Raw genomic sequence first — 24409 nt, 5'->3', positions numbered from 1 at the left:
TTGGGAGTTATACCTGATATAAATGACGAGTTGATGGGTACTGACGAGTTGATGGTTGCAGCACACCAACATGGCACAAGTATACTTATGTAACAAACCTGCACGTTATGCACATGTACCCTAGAACTTAAAATATAGTAATAATAATAATAATAATAAAATAAAAAATAAAATAACAGAAAACAAAAATTTAAAAAAAAAGGTATATTACACAAACATTAATGCAAGGAAAGCAAGAGTGCCTGTATGTATATCAGATAAAGCAAAGAAAATTACCAGAAACAGAGAGATTATATAAAGATCAAAGGTTTAATCCATGAAGAAGACAGCAATTTTAAAAGTGTACTCACCAAACAACAGTGCTGCAAAATATGTGATGTGAAAACTGCCAGAACTAAGGTGGGTCAGGCTGGGACCTGTGCTGCCTCAGAATGTAAATTGTAACAAGGGGGCAGGGGAGATGAGGGGACAGCAACATGGGCCTGTGAGGCCTGTGGGGTGCCTGCATTCCCCAGATCCCCCCGCAGCCGGCTCCGCAGTGGTCGGCTCCGCTTGGTTGCCGCGTGCGGATTCGGATTCCAGACCCAAGGCTGCGTGTTCTCCACCGCTTGTTGTGGCCAGTGTTACTGTGGTGACCCCAGAGCAGCCTCGGCGCTATGGAGGAGCCTGGCGCTTCGCCTCAGCCCTATTTGGGGCTGGTCCTGGAGGAGCTAGGCAGCCTTCTGGCAGCACTGCCTGAAAGTAGGAGACCATATTCGAATCCTTATGGTTTTCCATGGGAACTGGTGGTATGTGCAGCCGTTGTTGGATTTTTTGCTCTTCTCCTTTTTTTGTGGAGAGCTTTTAGATCCGTTAGGAGTCGGCTTTATGTGGGAAGAGAAAAACAACTTGCTGCAACGCTTTCTGGACTAATTGAAGAAAAATGTAAACTACTTGAAAAATTTAGCCTTATTCAAAAAGAGTACGAAGGCTATGAAGTAGAGTCGTCTTTAGAGGATGCCAGCTTTGAGAAGGCGGCAGCAGAAGCACGAAGTTCGGAGGCAACCTGTGAAAAGCTGAACAGGTCCAATTCTGAACTTGAGGATGAAATCCTCTGTCTAGAAAAAGAGTTCAAAGGAGAGAAATCTAAACATTCTCAACAAGATGAATTGATGGCAGATATTTCAAAAAGGATACAGTCTCTAGAAGATGAGTCAAAATCCCTCAAATCACAAATAGTTGAAGCCAAAATCATCTGCAAGATATTTAACATGAGTGAAGAACAACGCGAGATAGCAATACAAGATGCTTTGAATGAAAATTCTCAACTTCTGGAAAGCCAGAAGCAGCTTTTGCAAGAAGCTGAAGTATGGAAAGAACAAGTGAGTGAACTTAATAAACAGAAAATAACATTTGAAGACTCCAAAGTACATGCAGAACAAGTTCTAAATGATAAAGAAAATCACATAAAGACTCTGACTGGATGCTTGCTAAAGATGAAAGATCGAGCTGCTGTGCTTGGAGAGGACATAATGGATGATGATAACTTGGAATTAGAAGTGAACGGTGAATTGGAAAATGGTGCTTACTTAGATGATCCTCCAAAAGGAGCTTTGAAGAAACTGATTCATGCTGCTAAGTTAAATGTTTCTTTAAAAACCTCCGAAGGAGAAAGAAATCACATTATTATTCAGTTATCTGAAGTTGACAAAACAAAGGAAGAGCTTACAGAGCATATTAAAAATCTTCAGATTCAACAAGCATCTTTGCAGTCAGAAAACATGTATTTTGAAAGTGAGAATCAGAAGCTTCAACAGAAACTTAAAATAATGACTGAATTCTATCAGGAAAATGAAATGAAACTCCACAGGAAATTGACAGTAGAGGAAAATTCCCGGATACAGGAAGAAGAGAAACTTTCTAAAGTGGAAAAAAAGATCAGCCATACCACTGAAGGGCTTGAGACCTATGGAAAGCTAGCCAAAGATCTTGAAGAAGAATTGGAGAGAACTATTAATTTTTATCAAAGGCAGGTTATTTCCTATGAGAAAAAAGGACATGATAATTGGTTGGCAGCTCAGAGTGCTGAAAGAAACCTCAATGATTTAAGGAAAGAAAATGCTCACAACAGACAAAAATTAACTGAAACAGAGTTTAAATTTGAACTTTTAGAAAAAGATCCTTGTGCACCTGATGTTTCAAATACAGCATTTGGCAAAGAGCATTTCCCATATGGTCCCTCACCATTGGGTCAGCCTTCATCTGAAACGAGAGCTTTTCTATCTCCTCAAACTGTGTTGGAGGGTCCACTGAGACCCTCACCTGTGCTTCCGGGGGGAGGAGGAAGAGACCCAAGAGGCCCAGGTAATCCTCTGGACCATCAGATTACCAATGAAAGACGAGAACCAGGCTGCGATATGTTAACCGATCCTTGCAGGGCTCCTCCTGACACTGGGTCCCTGTTATCTCCATGGGAACAGGACCATAGGATGATATTTCCTCCACCAGGACAATCATATCCTGATTCAGCTCTTCCTCCACAAAGGGAAGACAGATTTTATTCTAATTCTGATGGACTGTCTGGGCCAGGAGAACTCAGAAGTGTTAATATGCCTTCTTTGGATAAAATGGATGGGTCAATGCCTTCAGAAATGGAATCCAGTAGAAATGATGCCAAAGATCATCCTGGTAATTTAAATGTGCCTGATTCATCTCTCCCTGCTGAAAATGAAGGAACTGGTACTGGCTTCGTTCCTCCACCTCTGGCTCCAATCAGAGGTCCACTGTTTCCAGTGAATACAAGGGGCCCGTTCATGAGAAGAGGACCTCCTTTCCCCCCACCTCCTCCAGGAACCATGTTTGGAGCTTCTCGAGGTTATTACTGTCCACGAAGGGATTTCCCAGGTCCACCATGTGCTCCATTTGCAATGAGAAACATCTATCCAACGAGGGGTTTTCCTCCTTCCCTTCACCCAAGACCTGGATTTTACCCCAACCCCACATTCTGAAGGTAGGAGCGAGTTCCCTTCAGGGTTGATTCCACCTTCCAAGGAGCCTGCTACTGAACAACCAGAACCACAGCAAGAAACCTGACAATATTTTTGCTCTCTTCAAAAGTAATTTAGACTGATCTCATTTTCAGTTTAAGTAACGGCTGTTACTTAAGTGATTACACTTTTCTCAAATTGAAGTTTAAGGAATTATAGTTCTTAGTATAGTAGTTTGTAAATAAAGATGATTTAAATACAAAAAAAAAGAGTTTCATATTTTAATGCTATGCTTAATGATATGTTAAAATTTCAATTAGCATATTTTAATTCTTTGTACAGATCTTATCACCATTTGTTATTTCTGTGTTGGTGTATTTCAAAGCCTACAGTATATTTCCTTTTTTTTTTTTTTATCCCCACTGAAATTGTTAAGTAAGCTTCATCATTACAAATACCTGTTTGTATCTTGACCACTACTATATCCTCACTTCTGTAAAAATACTGGCACACAATAATTTCTCAATAATAATTTATTCCTGAATGAATGTATTATATGTTACCTTGTAAAAATTGTCTAATTTTTCTAGGACTTACGTTTCCACATACACACACACACACACACACACATAGAATATACATATAGATATAGATACATGTAACATACATATTAATAATGCAATATTGTACTCGAATATATGCAGAATACAATATAACATTAGTACCCTCCCTAGGTTTTATCACTGTTAAATTGTATGATTTTTAAATAAAATTCTTAGCGTGGTCTGAAAGCAGCATTTTACAATTTCTAATTTTTTAATAATATTATGAAAGACATCAGGATTACTATGGCTGACTGACTAATAGATATAGCATATTTATTGTAGTTTAGGTCTTTCTAGAATGAAATTACTATTACTATTTTTTATGTAGTTCTCTGTTGAACTAGACTGAAATAGATTGTCGAACTAAATTAATTACAGCTTTAAAAAGTGCTAAGCAAGTCAAGTTTTTAAATTAGATTTCATAGCATATTAATTCACTCTCTCTCTAATAACTACCGCCAAATTTATTTATTAAATATATGAAAATATTTAAACTCGTATTTTAACTAAACATATCAATTATAAATTTAGGACTAGGTTTCTGGGACTCTTCTTTCTGAGTCCAATTTCTTAGTATTTTTTCATTTTGTAAAAATACCTCATTTTTATGTTAAAAATCGTTTGAGTTAGTGATCTTAGAAATATAGATATTAGAGTAATCTGCCTTCTCACCTCAGCAAAGATACGCAGAATATGTTTTTTAAATCAAGAAACAAGCGATATTTCACTAAAGAAGTTACAAAGATTTGTAATCTTTGAACTACACATTTTGAAAAGCAAACTCTGACTGTTTTCATAACTGCAACGGTGTACCCTAAATATGTATATATAAACACATACATATGTGTGTGTATAGATAGATAGATAGATAGATAGATAGATAGATAGATAGATAGAGTTGTTGTGACTTGTTTGTTCAGAACTCACTTCAACTTGGAAAGAAGTGGAACGTTTGGAATTTGAATGCAACCACTAGATGGTGCCGTGTATCCTGAACACGAGAAATGTCAGAAACTAGGAGAATGACAATTGGGAATCTCGTGTTACCATGGTGACCTGCTTGGCTTGTTGTGGTTGTTTTTTCCCTAGGTAATTTTTCCCCTCTCTGTCCTTTCTAAATACACGAATTAACTGTTTTATGCACATGGTTACACATTGTGCCAATGGAAAAATAAATAAGATATGCACTGACTACCTTCATCATCTCTACGTGTAATGTCCTATGCATGTTGCTTCTAAGGAGGATTAAAAAGGAAGTTTAAGCCATGCTATTTGTCATGACAGAATCTATAATCTGGGTTAAGACATAATATAGGACAAGTAAAAAAACAAAATGAACTAGCAATATCAGGAAACATTTGCTTGTGTGCGGAATTGGGGCTGTTCTTGGTAAACGTGATTGGATATGTAGAACTCTATATGATGAATTAGAGATACAGCTCTTTCATGTAGTGTGTCATTAATTTGCTGTGTTTCTGGAAACATTTTTTAAAATTTTTTCCTGTTTTCAAATGTGTGTGTGTTGGATGGAGTAATCTCTGGTGTCACTCAAATAGAATATAATATAATTTTTCCAATGCTATAGGAATAGCTTAAAATATGATTTTAGGTCATAATAAAAAAATTATCATCACTGTTTCTTAAAATGTACTTCATATTTGAAAATGTAAAGTTCTGAAGAATAGGCAGTATTTGGATCAGGGAAAAGAAAAAAAATGCTTGTCAAACCTAAGTTCTGACATCGACCTTTGGCAATTTCCATTAAATGTGAGGTGTATTTCTTCAGGTAAAAATATTCTAAGTGTTTGTTTGGAAAATAGAATGAGAACATGGGAGAGACAGTGATCATATAGCCAATATTTTAAATAAGGTTATGAGCCTGAGAGTTGTACCGATAAAATAAAAACAAAGTCGAATTCTGTAGAGAAATACCTTACAAGTTTAGGCGTCTCATAAACCAAAATGAATAAGAAGTGTTTGGAAATCTTGTTATAGCATTATTATGTAAAAAAACATATAACTCACTTTTCCTTAGTGTGTGTGAAAACCCTCTGCTGTGAACTAAATGTGCATGTCCCCCCCCAAATTCATATGTCAAAAACCAAATCCTCTGTGTGTTGGCATTTGGAGGTGGGACTTTTGGTATGTAATTAGTGTTAGATTAGGCCACGAGGGTGAAGCCCTCCTGGCAGAATTAATTAATGCCTTTATGAGAAGAGGAGAACTTAACCAGGAAGAGGGCCCTTACCAGAATTTGGCTATGCCTGCACCCTGATATCATACACTTCCAGCCTCCAGAACTGTGAGAAATAAATGTTTCTTGTTTAAGCCCCCCAGTCTGTGATATTCTTTTATAGCAGTCAAAAGTGACTGACGTATTCCCTGTTTCGGAATCAACTGAGTTAGAACTGGAGCTTCATTGACTCCACCTGATGCTTGTGGTAGACATTCCATACCCAAATTTCTAATGAAAGACCGAATAAGTGAGTAAATGAGGAAGGGAGTAATAGATGAGGACATAGGGACAATTTAAGCCCTTTAGTATTAAGAAGGTTGATTTCATGGTAAGTCAGTGGAGTAAGTATATTACATAAGGTGCAGTCCTCATGTTCCTTTCACAAAGCATTATGCAATTCAGCATATAACTTCTTTTTAAATTTTTTTTTCCAGTCTCATATTTTAAACTCTCAGAGAGCCATTCATTAACAACCCTGTCTTAAGTAGTTCACTCTTTCTCTCATACCACCCTACTTGCTTCTCTTACTACCTATGACACTGAGTGATTTTCTCACATATTTTTGCAGTTTCTTCTATTTTTCCTCCCCCCACTAGATATTAGACCTTTAGAGGACATCATTCAGTGATTGTGCTTTTCATTTAGTCACTTTTGAAGCTTGGAGCTGCAATGCCAAGATTCTCCTTCCTGGGTAAAGATGAAGCTCCTCTACAAATTATTCCTGCAAAATGACCTTAGAAAATGGAATATTGCTGGAAAACAAATACCCATTAAACTGTGAATATGCTAAATGATATTGAATTTACTTCTTTACCCACAGAGACTTTTTAATAATATGCATTTTAAAAACAAAAGTATAATACACTTAAGTTAAATCACACACTTCAAATAAAAATCTAAATGTTTGCATCCCCTCAGATATTTTCCTAGTCCCCTTTCCCGGTCAGTACTCCTCAGTGGTAACTATTATTCTAACTTCCATAAACAGAGATTAGTTTATACTGATTTTGAACTTTATGTAAACGAAGTCATAAAATATCAAGTTTTTTAGTCTAACTACTTTTGTTGAAGATAATGTTTTTGAGATTAATCAATATTGTTTTGAGTATCAGTGGTCTATTCTTTGTTACAGCTTGATACCATGTTGTGAATTTTCCATATTTCGTGTATCCATTGTATGCAGATAAACTTAAATATTTCACAGTTTAGGGATATTTTGAGTAAAGCTGCTATGAATGTCCTTGCACATATTATTTTAATCTACATGCTTTTCATAATTTCTTTACATATTTGGGTTTTATACATATATATTAGACATTTTAACTATGTTGCCTATCTTTCCTCAAATCCATCCCTTTTACTCTTTTTCTGCTTTTTTGCAGAAATTTGATTGAATATTTTCTATTAACCTGTCTTAGAAATTACAAATCCTACTTCCTACTCTGTGTAAGCTGCAGTTAAATTCATCCACTGAGGTCTTAATTTTACATGTTGCATATTACATTTCTAAATTTTTGATTGTGTGTGTGGGGGGAAGTGTGGATGGTTAAGTGGGTTATGCTCTCCTTTGCATTCTTCCATTTTTAATATACCATTTACTTTCATAGTTATCTTAAGGCCCTTGTTGATTTACTCCAAATCTGGATCATTTCTGATTATTAGTACTTTATTCTGCTTCTGTCATAGGCTTGGTGTTAGGTTTCATTAGGGTGGTTCCATATGAGTTTTGTTCTTATTGGAGGGTACAGACTTTATCTCAAGGTGTTAACCTTGTGCTTAGGGCATGGTCTTTCTGGAGTCTCATCTTAAAGCCAGTATTGTTCACAGAGATTTCTCTACTTTGATTGGGTTGGAACTTCAATGTCTCCCCAAAACTCTGAGACATTTTTCTGCTTTTAGCCTCTATTCACTGTTCTCTGATAGGACTTCCAGAGATACACTTTGAGTTTTAACGGTTTAGAAATTGGTCCAGGATTCAAAGTGAACTTTCATTCAGATTGTCGATGTTCCTTCTCTATATCTTTATTCTCAGCATTCTACCTCCAAATCCCAAAAACTTCTGTAACCCATGCACACACATTTTTTTCCACATGCTAATCTCTGATTGGGGTCTATTTCTGTGAATTATGGTTTTGGAAATGTCCTTAAGGAAACAGCAAAAGGGAAAGAATGCTTCCCTGTGTTTTGTGCTAATACCTGCAAGGAAATGTTAACAATATTTTGTCTAGCTGTTGTAGTTAGTCACAGCAGGAGGCTATGTCTAATATTTGTTAGTCTATCATGACTAATACTAAACATTTTCTAAGAGATTCTAATTTGTGAAGTACAAGCTGTAGAAAATGTATTATATCTTTTTTATTATCTGTTCATTGTTTTTTAACAAATATAATAGCACCTTTATTTGCAAGTAACTTTTAAGCACTGAGGATACATATGTAGAAAAACAAGTATAGACCATACCCTCATGAAACTTGGTTAGAAAAATATCCATTAAATAAAAACATGCAGAAAAATATTTAATCCAAGTATTATAAATGGACCAGTTAAAATTAAAGCTTAATTAAAATGTATAATACACAGACTCCCCAAATCAGTATATAAATACAAGTAAATTAGTCAATTTAGCCTCTTGAGTTTTCCTAAATTTACTATAGAACTGAGTTCATCTACAATAGTTTGGAGAGCAGTCATATAAGTGAAAGTGGGCAGTGTGTTTCTTACAACTATCAAGAATACTTTTTAAAAATATCTTGAAAACATTTTCATATTTGTAATGTGAAATACCAATATATAAGCTGAAAGAGAATTATAGAATTAAATTATGCAGTTTTCTTCAGACTATGAGTTCAGCTTTATCCAAATGAAGGAGGAAAGTAAATGTATTTAGGTGAAGTGCAGCTATAGGGACCAAGTATGGCAGAAGAGTTTCTAGCTGAACATTGCTTCTCTTGGGGGACAAAACAGTTTCATGAAAACGTTTTTTTGGAAGTTGCTTTTCAACAGTCTGTGTTCATTGGAAAAGTGCATTTTATTTTATGAAAATAATAAACATTTCTCACAACAACTAACCACAAACTCATTTTCCCACAGTCTCTTCTGCACTATTCACAAAAGTAGAAATTTAATGCAAGGTTCACATGATAGTCAGAAGATAATATATGTAATTTAATGACTCAAATTGAATGTTTTAAGTAGTGTTTGGACCATGATCCAAAAATTGAGTCACTATTTCTTTAATCACTATTCTATCATCAAACAGTCAGACCTTACATTAAGTTTTTTTCTTAGATACTAGCACTATGCTAGAGTTCTAAGGGTACCATACAAACCAAAGTTATGGCTCCTGTTCCCAAAAGAAGCAGTATTTTCAAGATACTAAGAAGCAATCCAGAAAACAATGGTATCTATAAATTGCCAGATTGTGTGACATAAGAATATGTGCAATATAAATGTAAATAATTAAGAATAGAGAGAAACTTGTAAGGCTTAGAATTGTCAGAAAGTTTTGGTAAGCAGATAAGAGCAGACATAGCTTTAACTCAAATTATGATTTAGTGGAGGTTGAAATGAAATAAATGACTTTAGGAAAGGTTAGATATTTGGTCTACGATCTGGGAGGACCTAAGTGTTCTTTGTTATGGAGCAGAGAGTAACCCTATATTTTTGTGCTGCATTCAAGCCTACAAACTACTCAAGAACTACTCAAGAGAAACTCATTTCAGGACTCATAGATCTTTGATAGCAATTCTTTTGATTTGAAGCATAACAGATGAGCTTAATTAAAAACTTTTCAGAAAATATGTATCAGGCTGGTAGATGACATTTACTTGTAGTAGCTTAAGTAGACTTGGCCAGGTAAAATTGAGATTCCAACGAGTGAGGTTTGTGGCCCTGGAAAAAACAATCTCAATTTCATCCTTAATTATCATTATCAGACTTGGAACTCTTTTCACAGTTCTTCAAAAGCAATATTAAAACTAGACCTGTAATATTATTATGCATTATTTTATGTGTGATAATCAGGGACAAACAAAGGAAGTATTTTCAAAAAACTGTGGAGAAATGTTTTTATAAATAATTTGTAAAGTGTTTAGTCTTTCCTAGGCTTTTGGAGTCAATTTATTTGGCTTAATAAAATTTGTAAACTCTGAGAAGCTGTATTTAGTTTTCACCCATAGTTCAATAAAAAATCCTTATCCATAGACAATTGAATACAGTGTAAAATAGCAAATTTACCTACACATATGCAATATAGGAAATTGACTAATAGCACAAACATCAAATCAGAGTCTCAAATTGATTTACTTTCCTGTTTTTGATTTAAAAATCTGCAAATGCAGAGTGAAACAGTAAGAGAGGGAAGAGGAGAAGGCCAATTTGACAATAAAAAAAAAAAGACAGGTTCTTCATGAAAGACAGAAGATTGAAACTCCAGCTTTCTCACTGGGGTTAAGGGGTGAAGATTGCTGTATCACCTACTGCTCAGTGTTGTTTGGGGCTGATAACAAAGCAGAATAAAGCCAACATGGAGACTTTTCTCTGTGTGGTTCACGGAGCCAAGGGTTACTAAACAGCACCATGTGCTGGCAATGGAGGTGGGCGGCTTGGAACTTGTTTCTTTTTGTCAATTTTCTTTAAATCTGGATTGTCAGCTGAGTAAATATTTGACCTGCGAGGCAAATCATTGAACATGCAGGAATGAGAGCGGATAAGTAGGTTTATGCTCCTTGTTTTCAGCAATACTTTGCTTATCGGCATTAGAAGAGACAGAAAAATATTCTAAACTCTTCTAGAGTCTTCGTACCCATTAGCAGAATCACCACAAGTCACACTAAAATTTTTCAGTATTATAACGTGCCCCTCAACAAATATCAAAAAACATTGATGTGCATACCCATGTGTAACCCTATCCTGAAAACTGCCTGCAAATAGTTATTACAGGTTACTTTTCAGATTATTTTTAAAGTGAAATACACACACACATGCACACACCCCACCAAAAATTAATTCTGTGCTAAGTGGAATCTGGTAAAAAGTCTCTCCTTTATTCTGTTTACCGTTCCTCAGTTCCCTTCCACCATAACCATTTGTATCATTTTAATGTATCCTCCAAAAGATCTTCAATGCATATGCAAATATAATCTTGTTATATAAATATAGCACCCATTTTGATTCTTTTATTAAGTTATCTTACTTTTACTCTTCATTTAACAATGTAATTTGAAATTAATCCCATAACAGTACAAATAGAGCAGTTTCACATTTTAATGATGGCATATTTTCTGTTATATCATATATGGGTATATCCTGACATTTTCAACCAGTGCCATATGGGTTAGTAGATGGATAGCTTTGACAATTTCTTGTTTATTTGCTTTTACAACTAATCATAAAATGAATATACTTTACATATATATTTGTGCCAGTATACGAATATATACGTCAGGCTTTTCAGGTTTAATCTCCAAAGACAGTATGGCTAATTTATACTCTTACTGGTGAGTATGCAAAAACACAAAAGTACTCTTAACTGCTTTGTATTGCCTCTCTAATTGTACATTCCTTCACCCACCAAATTATCTGTTTTCCTGGTATGACTTCTACATTTTTTCTCTGGCTGCTAACTCCATCTCAGCATCAGCTCTCTGGATCTTGATCACATAGGTTATCTTAACATGTTTTGCCCCACTCTTGGTGGGAATAATCGCTAACATCTCAGAAAGCCAGAAAGTCCTAGTGTAGAACTTTAACAGCATCTCCCTTTTTGTTCTGTTGTTTAAAATATTGCTAATTCAGGAAAAACAGGGATAAATTCATCTCTTCAGATTTAGTTTAGTTCACTCTTCAATGCCATTTTAATATTTATATTATAATCTTCCTTTGGGTTTTAGGAAAATATAATTTAATAATAAGTTTGTCACTTGTATTGTGATATGTAAATTGAATACTCCCTTTTTAACACAGCACATTGGCATTTGTTTCAACTACCTGTTCTTCCTTGAGGCTGTATTAATTTTAGCATTACATTCTCTAAGTGGGAAGAGGAATAGGTTTTTCTAGCCTGGAAAGATGACATGTGACAGTTTACACCATTTGTATCAATTCACATAACTAAGTAAAGCACATAATTAAACTTTTTGTTGTTGTTTCTACTATTTCTACTACTGTTCAACTATTGATAACCACAGATGAGGAACTACATTCTCTCCTGTAAAATTTGCAATTTTTATAAAAATTATAATATTTCCAAATGTCAAAGGAACCAAATGCTTGGTTCCTCAAAATCTGAACATTTTATTGACTTAATTGTGTGAAACAAAGGTGAAAGATAATTCAAAACTTGATATAATTGCATGTAGGTATCAATAGCAGTAGATTGATTTAGCTCTGTCATTTAAATTTGATATAATTTGGCTGTATCCCCACCTAAATCTCATCTTGAATGGTAGCTCCCATAATTCCCTCATGTTGTGGGAGGGATCCAGTGAGAGATAGTTGAATCATGGGGACGGTTTCCCCCGTATTGTTCTCATGGTAGTGAATCATGAGTTCTGATGATTTTATAAGAAGAAACCCCTTTTGCTTGGTTCTCATGCTATTCTCTTATCTGCCGCCATGTGAGATGTGCCGTTCACCTTTCAGCATGATTATGAGGACTTCCTAGCCAAGTGGAACTGTGAGTCCATTAAACCTCTTTCTTTTGTAAATTGCTCAATCTTGGATATGTCTTTATCAGCAGTGTGAAAACAGACTAATATATTAAATTGGTACACGGAGAGAGGGGCACTCCTGAAAAGATACCCCCAAATGCAGAAGCAACTTTGGAACTGGGTAACAGGTGGAGGTTGGAACAGTTTGAAGGACTCAGAAGAAAACAGAAAAATGTGGGAAAGTTTGGAACTTCCTCAAGACTTGTTGACCGGCTTTGTCCAAAATGCTGACAGTGATATGGACAATAAATTCCAGGTTGAGGTGGTCTCAGTTGGAAATGAGGAACTTGTTGGGAACTGGAGCAAAGGTGACTTATTATGTTTTAGCAAAGAGACTGGTGGCATTTTGCCTCTGCCCTAGAGATCTATGGAACATTGAACTTGAGGGAGATGATTTAGTGTGCCTGGTGGAATAAATTTCTAAGCAGCAAAGCATTCAAGAAGTGACTTGGTTACTGTTAAAGGCATTCTAGTTTTATAAGAGAAGCAGAACATAAAAGTTTGGAAAGTTTGCAGCCTGACAATCCTGTCTGTCTGTCTATCTATCTATCTATCTATCTATCTATCTATCTATCTATCTGTAACATCTATCTACCTATTATTCTATATTTCTGGTTTATTGTAATGGATTGACTTACACAAATAAGTGAGGTACCTGGTTCAGCAAGTTTGAAGTCCATGGGGCAGGCAGTGATCCATAGATGATAGCTAGAGCTCCAAAAGCACAAGTGAGCTGATGCTTAGAATTCACAGGCAAGTGGTCAGGAAGAGAAGATCAAGAGCAGGCTATGACCACATGAGCAAGAACACACAGTCAAGAGGGAAGATCCAAGGGAGATGAAGAACGATTGCAAACCTAACTGCTAGCTGCCAATCTCTGAGCTCAGGGAAGAGATAAACTCTTTTTAAAAGTGCTTGCAACAGATTTTCACACCACCATGAAAATCTACCTTTTAATTAACTTAAATCCCATTGATCAGAGGCTTTCATTACTTCTGCAAAATCTTTTCACAGCAGCATCTTGATTTATATTTCATTAAATAATTGGGGAAAGGTATGTGTATGTTACCAACTGGCTGCTGCTTCTTTATATTGCCCAAATTTTAATAAAGAATATCTCTTCTAGCTCATTCTAACTGAAATAACATGAGGAAGGGAATTCTGAGCATTGTAGTTGAACTTAGCCAAGGTGACACATCAAGAAGCCATCACAAGTATAGTTAGTATATTCATTATACTTCTTTTAATTTTGATACTGATACTATAAAAACATACTTAAAAGTTAATTAAATATGCCAAGGTCTCCAAATATAAGTTGGTTCCAGAAAATATCTCTAGACCCGTGCTTTACTGTAGAGCATTAAGCCTTTTCTTTATCAGAATAACTATTCCTTTTGCCTTAAACTGACTACCATGTACTTCCTTTATAATTTTATCTTTATTTATTTAAGAATGCCAAAAGAATGTGCAATATTGTTTTATCAGTTGATTTTAATCATTATTGACACCTTTTCCTTCTTTGAAAAACACATTTTTATTAAAAACGGAACACTGCAAACAATAACAAAAATCTACCAACCAAGAAAAAGCTTTGGGTAAGATAAATTCACAGCCAAATTTTACAAGACATACAGAGAAAGTCTAGTACCAATCCTACGAGAAGTATTATAAAAAATAAGGAGGAGGGATTCCTCTGTAATTCATTCTCCAAAGCCAACATCACAGTGATACCAAATATGGCAAAGACACACACACAAAAGAAAACTACAGGCCAATATCCCTGATGAACACAGACGCAAAAATCCTCATCAAAATACTAGCACACCAATTCCAGTAATTCATCATGATCAAGTAGGCTTTATTCCTGGGATGCAAGATTGGTTCAACATATGCAAATCAATAAGTGTGATTCACCACATCAACAGAATTATAAACAAAAACCACCTGATCATCTCAATAGATGTAGAGAAAGAGTTCTTAAAATCCAGCATCCCTTCATGATTAAAAAAACCTTCAATGAACTAGGTGTTGAAGGAACATACTTCAAAATAGTAAGATCTACTTCGACAAACCCACAGCTAACACCATACTGAATGGGCAAAAGCTGGAAGTATTCACCTAAAGACAGGCACAAGACAAGGATGCCCACTCTCACTGCTCCTCTTCACCATGGTACTTGCAGTTCTAGCCAGAGCAATTGAACAAGATTAAAGGTATCCAAATAAGAAAAGAAGTCAAGCTATTTTTCTTCAACAGTGATATGACTCTACACTAAGAAAATCCTGAAGACTTTGACAAAGGCCTCCAAGATCTGATAAATGGCTTCAGTAAATTTTCAGGATACAAAATATACATATAAACATCAGTAGCATTTCTACACACCAGTAATGTTCAAACTGATAGCCAAATCAAGAATGCAATCCCATTTACATAGCCACACACACACAGGAAAAATAGAACACCTAAGAATATATCTAACCAAGGAAGTGAAAGATCTGTACAGAATGAACTATAAAATACTGCTTTAAAAAACCGTAAATGACACAAACAAATGGACAAACATTCCATGATCATGAATGGGAGAATCAGTATTGTTAAAATGACTATACTGCTCAAAGAAACCTATAGATTCAATGTCACTCCTATAAAACTACCAATGTAATTTTGCACAAAATTGGAAAAACTATTCTAAAATGTATATGGACCTAAAAAATAGCTCAAATAGCCAAAGCAATCCTCAGCAAAAAAGAGCAAAGCCAGGGGCATCAAATTACCTACCTTCAAACTATGCTATAAAGCTACAGTAACCAAAACAACCTAGTACTGCCACAAAAACAAACACATAGACCAATGGAACAGAATAGAGAACCTTGAAATAAAGTTGCACACCTACAACCATCTGATCATCAACAAAGTTGACAAAAATAAGCAATGGGGAAATACTCTCTATTCAATATCTGGTGCTGTGAGAACTGGCTAGCCATATGCCAATGAATGAAACTGAACCCCTACATTTCACCATATACAAAAAATAACTTAAGATGGATTAAGAATTTATATGTAAAACCTCAAACTATAAAAATTATAGAAGAATCCTGGTAAATACTATTCTGGACATCAGCCTTGGCAATTAATTTATGACTAAGACTTCAAAAGCAATTGCAATGAAAAAAAAATTGACAAGTGGGACCTAATTAAACTAAAGATTTTTTGCACAATAAAATAAACTATCAACAGAGTAAACAGACAACCCCGGAAGGGGAAAAGTATTTGTTAAGTATGCATGCAACAAAGGTTTAATATTCAGAATATATAAGGAACTTAACAAACCAAAAACAAATAACCCCACTGAAAAGTGGGCAAAGAACATGAACCAACACCTCTTAAAAGAAGACATACAAGCGTCCACAGACATAGGAAGAAATGCTTAATACCCCTAATCATCAGAACAAGGCAAATCAAAACCACAATGAAATAGTATCTCACTCTAGTCAAAATGGCTTTTATTAAAAGGCAACAACAACAAACAAGCAAACAGATGCTACCAAATCTGTGAAGAAAGGGGAATACTTATATATGGTTGGTGAGAATGGAAATTAGTTCAGCCACTGTGGAAAACAGGCTAGAAATTTCTCAAATATTTAAAACAGAAATGCCATTTGACCCAGCAATCTCTTTCCTGAGTACATACCCAAAGAGAAATAAATTGTTCTACCATAAAGATACATGCACTCACATGTTTATTGCAGCACTATTCACAATAGCAAATACATGGAATCAACATAGGTGCCCATCAACAGTGGATTGGATAAGGAAAATGTGGTACATATACACCATAGAATATTATACAGCCATAAAAATAAAATTATGTCCTTTGCAGCAACATGGATGCAGCTGGAGACCATTATCCTAAGTGAATTAACACAGGAACAGAAAGTCAAATACCACATGTTCTCACTTATAAATGGAAACTAAACAGTGGGTACACATGGACCCAAAGAAGGGAACAGTAGTCACTCAGACACTAGAAGGGAGAGAGGAGGATGGGAACAAGGGCTGAAAAATTACCTATTGGGTACTATGCTCACTACCTAGGTAACAGGATTATTTGTACCCCAAACCTCAGTGTCATACAATTTATCCATGTAATAATCCTGCACATATACCCTTGAATCAAAAATAAAAGCTGAAGCTATTGACAAAAATAGAAATCATTTGTTTCAATTATAAAACTGAGTGGAATATACAAAAAGAAAAGAAGAAAAGGAAAGAAAGAAAATCTTTATGCCATGCCAATGAAGACCCAGTAGTTACATGTTGTCTTTTCCTCTCAGCTGGGTGACCTGTACTATGGTTGGCTTTATTGGCTACACCTGTGAATAAAAGAGACAGATTTCTGCTCTTATGGAACTTGCATTTAACAAGACAGAGCAAATGAGAACATATACATTATAAGTAAATAAATTGTATTTTTGTTAAAAGACATGTAGTACTGTAATAAACAGAGTAAAGCCACTTCAGATAATTGAAAGTATTCAGTGCTGATATTTGGAAAAGAGTATTTATGGTCAGCTTATTTTTTGTGTGTTTATCCAAATAATTTATTTTATGTGTGTGTGTATGAGAATAGCAGTAGCAATAGTGAAAATAAATTCTTTAGAATGTATTTTAACAAATTTTGATGACATTTTATCAAAACTTTTATCATGACTATATTTTGGCATTAAATATTTAGCCTGCATGACTTATTTGGTATTTAGTTTATAGAGTTTATACTATTATGATGATTTCTTTCAGTATTTTATACCTACAATTATTTTTATCATTACTGATTTCTCTGTACATACATTCCCAAAAAAAATAGAAATTTGAATTGAAATGGGACAAAAATTTTTCATTCTTTTGAGATCAATATATAAAGTGTCATCTAAGAAAAGTTATGGTAATTTTCCCCTTAACCAGAATATCAAAATTGATGCCTATTTTACAAAATGTGTCTTCATGAATAGACAGCAGTTACATCTTTGGTGTTTTAATTTGCAAATATTAACTGTAATATTAGACATCCATTAAGCTACTATTCAATTTTATTAATGTATGACTTATTTGTAGATTTGGGCAAATGTGCTTTTTTTTTCTTTGTAACTTATTTTTTGTTTTTTGACGTTGTTTTTGTATTGATATTAGGATTAGTTTTAAACTTCTGTTGATTTTTCCATTGGAATTTCTTTCATTGATACACTGAAATTCTATTAACAGATATGGTAGATTTTCATCAGTATGTACCTACTTTTTTTCACTTTCTTCTTTTTTTATGTTTATTTATTTATTTATTATTTTAGATGGATTCTCACTCTGTTGCCCATGCTGGAGTGCAGTGGCGCAATCTGGGTTCACTGCAACCTCTGCCTCCTGGGTTCAAGTGATTATCTTGCTTCAGCTCTGGAGTAACTGGCTTAGGCCACCACACCTAATTTTTGTATTTTTAGTAGAGAGGGTGTTTCATTATGTTGGCCAGGCTGTTCTTGAACTCCTAACCTCAAGTGATCTTGTTGGCCTCCCATATGGGCTTCCTAAAGTGCTGAGAGGAGTAAGCCATTGCTCCTGGCTTCACTTTCTTTTATTCATTTAATTTGTAATTTACCTAGAATTTATGTAGAAAGTGAGAAAGCTGTTTCATTTTTTTTTCTAAATAATTAACTGTGCCCCATCAACTTATGTATAACTCTAAATTCTCTCCAGCAAAAGTTGTGATGACACATTCATTGTATTCCATGTTATTACATACACTCTAATTTACTTTTATGATATTGAACCTGTTATCACCTTAGTATTTTTCAATTTAAATTTGTAGCTCCGCATAGCAATATCCAGTATCCTATAGGATAATCATTCCTTAAACTTCTTCAAAACATTTATAGAAAACTTTTTCTTAAGTTATTGGGGTACAGATGATATGTGGTTACATGGGTACATTCTTTTGTGGAGATTTGTGAGAACGTGGTGCACCCATCACCCAAGCAGTATCCATTGCACCATGTTATTTGTCTTTTATCCCGCGCTCCCCTCCCACTCTTTCCTTCAAGTCCCCAAAGCGCATTGTATTATTCTATGCCTTTGCATCCTCATTGCTTAGCTCCCACATATCAAATTTTTACTATCTACTCATCTGATAAAAGGCTAATATCCAGAATCTACAAAGAACAAAAACAAGTTTTCAAGAAAAATAAAAAAACCCCGTCAAAAAGTGGGCAAAGGATATGAACAGATATTTCTAAAAAGAAAACATTTATGCAGCCAACAGACACATGAAAAAATGCTCATCATCACTGGCCATCAGAGAAATGCAAATCAAAAGTACAATGAGATACCATCTCACACCAGTTGGAATGGCAATCATTAAAAAGTCAGGAAACATGGCCGGGCGCGGTGGCTCAAGCCTGTAATCCCAGCACTTTGGGAGGCCGAGACGGGCGGATCACGAGGTCAGGAGATCGAGACCATCCTGGCTAACACAGTGAAACCCCGTCTCTACTAAAAATACAAAAAAAAAACTAGCCGGGCGAGGTGGCGGGCGCCTGTAGTCCGAGCTACTCCGGAGGCTGAGGCAGGAGAATGGCGCAAACCCGGGAGGCGGAGCTTGCAGTGAGCTGAGATCCGGCCACTGCACTCCAGCCCGGGCTACAGAGCAAGACTCCGTCTCAAAAAAAAAAAAAAAAAAAAAGTCAGGAAACAACAGGTGCTGGAGAGGATGTGGAGAAATAGGAACACTTCTACACTGTTGGTGGGACTGTAAACTAGTTCAACTATTGTGGAAGACAATGTGGCGATTCCTCAAGGATCTAGAACTAGAAATACCATTTGACCCAGCCATCCCATTACTGGGTATATACCCAGAGGATTATAAATTATGCTGCCGGCCGAGCGCGGTGGCTCACGCCTGTAATCTCAGCACTTTGGGAGGCCGAGACGGGCAGATCACGAGGTCAGGAGATCGAGACCATCCTGGCTAACAGGGTGAAACCCCGTCTCTACTAAAAAGAATACAAAAAACTAGCCGGGCAAGGTGGCGGGCGTCTGTAGTCCCAGCTACTCGGGAGGCTGAGGCAGGAGAATCGTGTGAACCCGGGAGGCGGAGCTTGCAGTGAGCCCAGATCGCGCCACGGCACTCCAGCCTGGGCGACAGAGCGAGACTCCATCTCAAAAAAAAAAAAAAAAAAAAAAAAATGCTGCCAGAAAGACACATGCACACGTATGTTTATTGCGGCACTATTCACAATAGCAAAGACTTGGAACCAACCCAAATGTCCATCAATGATAGACTGGATTAAGAAAATGTAGCACATATACACCATGGAATACTATGCAACCATAAAAAAGGATGAGTTCATGTCTTTTGTAGGGAGATGGATGGAGCTGGAAACCATCATTCTGAGCAAACTATCGCAAGGACAGAAAACCAAACACCGCATGTTCTCAATCATAGGTGGGAACTGAACAATGAGAACACTTGGACACAGGGTAGGGAATATCACATACCGGGGCCTGTTGTGGGGTGGGGGAAGGGGGGAGGGATAGTATTAGCAGATATACCTAATGTAAATGACGAGTTAATGGGTGCAGCACACCAACATGGCACATATATACATATGTAACAAACCTGCATGTTATACATACATACCCTAGAACTTAAACGAAAATAATAATAAAAAAAGAACTTCTTTGTTTTAATTTGATGTACTTGGTAACTTGGAAAACTAAAATATAAATTAAAACTATTCTGTCAATTAATTTAAAGTAACCTATGTTTCTAAATTTTATTTCATTCCATAGAGATCTTATGAATTATTATGAATATATATATACACACATACATATATAGCTTTCTTTGAGAGCACCAAATAAGTAGTTAAAGCAATATAATCTGAAAGTATTCCATTCTTAAAAAAAAATGTGTGAAGTGTTTAGGAAATGTGTGATATATTTAAGTATTTCTTTGTTTTAAATAAATAGGTTTTTTGGTTGCTAGAGTTTGATTTTGTGTCTTTGAACTATTTGATTATTTGTAATTGTAATTTTTATTTCCAATATGTTGCATCATTAGTCAACCATAACTTTTCATAATTTTTATCTTTTTCAATAAGGATACACCTTTTATGACATGCCTATTTGCTAGGTTTCACTAGGAAATATTAATTAACAGTCATAATAATATTGAAGAGTTTTTCTTTTATTCTTCACTTTGCCTTCTTTGCTGTTGTTTCTCTGTTTCTGATTCCTTGTTGATTTTATTTACTAACGCTTTCTCATAGGATTATTATTAGGTTCAAATATTGTCTTAATTCAGGTTTAATTTTCTTGGAGTTGCAAGATTTATTATTTTCTAGAGTCTATAATTGTAACTTTTAATTCCTCTTTGACTAAATAGTTATTTAGAAGTGTTTAAAATAAAGTGTTTTTTTATTTGGATTTTCTTTCCTTTTTCTATTCCTTATTAATAAGCAACATTTTCATTTCACTGTAGTCAAAGGAGGCTTATAGAAATTATACTTTCTGTACAATTTAAAAAGTCTATTTTATGCTCTGGTCATAACATAAATAAAAGTTTAATGGTAACACAGAACATTGAGTCTTTACATAAAATTCATACAAACCTATATAAATAAGTTATAAGTATAAATATTTATGTTTATGCCTTTGCTACTCAAATATTATTAGTATATATTTTTTTCATTTTCTATTTGATTTATGCAATGAATTGTTTTGATTGAGACTTATCAGCCTGAGAGATCAGTCTCAATGAGAATCATTTTTTATTTCAAACTAACATAAACTGCTTAGCATCTTTTAAATTTATTTTTTCAATTATACAATTATTTATTTAAAATTCAATGAAGTCTTGTTTTATTTTTCTTTGATTTTTATGGTAATTTATATTTAAAGATTATATGGCTGCTTATGTCATAATCATACAATTGAATTATTTGATCTTTTCTTTGAATATAGGAGTTTAAATATTTTCTGCTTGTCATACGTCCTTGAACAAATTATTACTCTCTCTAAGCTTAATTTCTTCATCTATAAACTAGAAGACCTAATACTAAGCAGTTATTTTGAAGTCAGATATTCAATTTTAAATTTACCTAGCGCTCTCATTGAAGTTTTCTAATATAATTTAATCCTATATTGTAAGCATAATTATTTTAGGCACTGTTTTACTATTTTATCTCTAATATATAATGCTAGGGAAGTATCATACTTCAAATGTCCTTTAAATTCCTCACGCTTTGTCACTCTCAAGTTACATAACTAGCATAAATTTTATTTAATTATTTAATATATACAGTCACAAAAGGATGCTAAATAAGATTATTGCTATTTCAATTTTATCTATAATACTAAAGAAAAAAATTTCAAGTAACAACCCCATTTCTAATTAAAGAGTTAGATCTCCTAAGCTAATCTGAAAATTGGAAGTCAACTATAGCACCTCAGGAGACTACTGGGAATATCCATTCTCTGGAATTTAAGGAGCATAAGACCTGGTTGGAAGGATGTTGCTACGCTGGCCAAGGCCAGACGAATAGAGAGGAAGGATGTGCTGCCTCTATGGTAATCAAAGAAAGCATTCATGTGTGTTCTCTGGATCTGATTTATGGATGGCTCTACCTGGAGCCATTATGAGGGTCTCTGTCCAGGATGGGTCCTTAAAGGTACTGGATAACCCAGCAGATGGGTGGACAGTCAGGATCTCAGTGACTGTACTTGACAGTCATAGACTCCCACTATCAAGAGAAAGTACAATCAAGCATTGCACAAATCATAATACTTTAATTTCGATAATCCTCAGATGTCTCATGATGAGTACGATGTGAATTAAAGTGACAAGTGCCATTTCTGGATTTTGCCCAAAAATGGTTTCAGTTTTGGCTCTCTTCCTCTTCCTCATTGACTGGGAGTTTCCCGGTTACAGTAGGTACCTGGAACCCATAAATGGAAGCTACATATTTAGAATAGCAGAACTGTTCACTCATTCATGGCTGTTTATCTATGGTCTATTTTGTGAAAGAGGAATAAAGTTCTCTTTTATTTAAGCCACTATATTTGTGTCTCTATGTTGTATCACTTTAGCCTATAAACTTAATCATAAACAATAAACAATCTCAAACCCTACCCTGTGTTTATGCATATTCAATATGGTTTTCCGTTGATTTTTTTTTTGTCCCAGAACAAATTTGTTCAAATTTTCTCATGATAAATTAAATGTTTCCTCTTTGCACTACCATCTTGTTATCTCTCTGCCAACCCTACCAGTATTGAAGAAGGTATAATCAACATTTACATAATACATCTCCTCCTTTGACTCCACAAAAATATCTGTCTTCACAATATCGTCTTAATTTCCAAACTGTCATCCCTGATTCTCCCCATTTTCCTAATATAGCCTTGACTATGCCTTCTCATTCTCTTTGCTTTGCCTCTACTTGCCTTTTATTTCCTTTGACTATACTTCTACTTAAATGGTGGACCTCTTTGATTGTTTTCCTTCCTCTTTTAACTGGATATAATTGTATATACTCGTATAGCTTAAATAACTAACTTTACATTGAAAAAGAAGGCTTTAACTTTCCCCTTAGATTTACTATACTTTAAACAAGCATATTTCTGATTGTAAGCCTTGCTCTCTCTATTTTACAGCATTTACTTCAGGAAACATCACTCTCTGCACTCTGAGGTATAAATCTTTTTGAAAGATTTTTTCTTTTTTTCTATTATTATTATTATTATTATTATTATTATTATTATTATTTTGCCAATTTTACAACCCAGGAGCATCCTTCTAAAGGAGCTGGGGGCTGTCCCTTCGAAATGTAAACATTAAGCGAGATAGTGCCCCTGTATCTTATATGTGAGACAGCAGGAGCCTAACTTCCATGGGCACCTTGCTCCAAGTAATAAAATTATCTTCTGTCAAAAAGATATGTGGAAGTTTATTTTGCATTGGGTAAAACTAATTAACAAACACAGATGGCTCAACATTTCTTTCTTATTCCAGCTCTTATACAAACTCTACTGATATTTGTTTCATCAAAGGTGAATTCAGACTGAGTTCTAGCCTCTCCCCTTTTCCAATAGTCTTGAATAAAGTTTCCCTGGTATATTTAACTTTGCCCAGTGCAATTTATGCTTTGACAAAATCAGTGACATTCAAATCTATATTCTAGTTTTTGTTTCTCTCGTGAGATGTGTTTCAAATTTCCAAATGGCTGGATGTCTTCGTGACAACTCAAATTCAACATGTCCAATCATGAATTCCCCCTTTCCAGCTCCTATTTCTATTTTTCCCTATGATAACTTCGTATATCTCCCTTCTCTCATTTATAGCAGACTCATCACTTTTCCAACATAGTGCTAATATCAAACTTCTATTGATTCATTCAAGCAGCAGATCCAAGTATGTCTTTTTAATTCTCTTCTTTCTCTTTAACTCTCAACTTCATCTCTTTTTGGACTATTCACATTTAAGAGATATATCAGGTGCAATCTTCCTTCTTGTCCTGTTTATGTAACTCTTAAGCCAAAGAATGCTATTTCCACTTATCAAACAATTGATAGCATACATATGGCCATCTGTTAATTCCTCGACAGCATGCTATGTCTTCTCTGGAGTTTTTTTCTTTTTCTTAATGAATAAAATTTCTTTTTCCATGATACAATCAAATTTGCTTTATAATGTGGGTGTCTTAAAAATTCCCTTGTATTTTAATTCATAATAAGTATCTACCTCATAAGATTGTAAATACCCAAAGGAAAATAATCATATTTTATTCATTTTTCTTTTTGACATTCTAAACTTCTTTTTACATTATTTATATAATTCTACAGTATGTA

General features: G+C 34.9%; 1 pseudogene across 1 annotated transcript; it reads left to right on the top strand.

The window, feature by feature from the left end:
* Nucleotides 1-204: 204 nt before the first annotated feature.
* LOC112626413 lies at nt 205-3072 on the top strand (annotated as a pseudogene). Its single transcript, XR_003119883.1, has one exon. The product of XR_003119883.1 is annotated as a cTAGE family member 15-like (transcript).
* The last annotated feature ends 21337 nt before the right edge of the window (nt 3073-24409 follow it).

Source organism: Theropithecus gelada, chromosome 6 (genome assembly GCF_003255815.1).
Source record: "Theropithecus gelada isolate Dixy chromosome 6, Tgel_1.0, whole genome shotgun sequence".
In the NCBI taxonomy this organism is placed as follows: domain Eukaryota; kingdom Metazoa; phylum Chordata; class Mammalia; order Primates; family Cercopithecidae; genus Theropithecus; species Theropithecus gelada.
The sequence above is the reverse complement of the archived record's forward strand: the minus strand, read 5'-3'. Positions and strand labels throughout refer to the sequence as shown.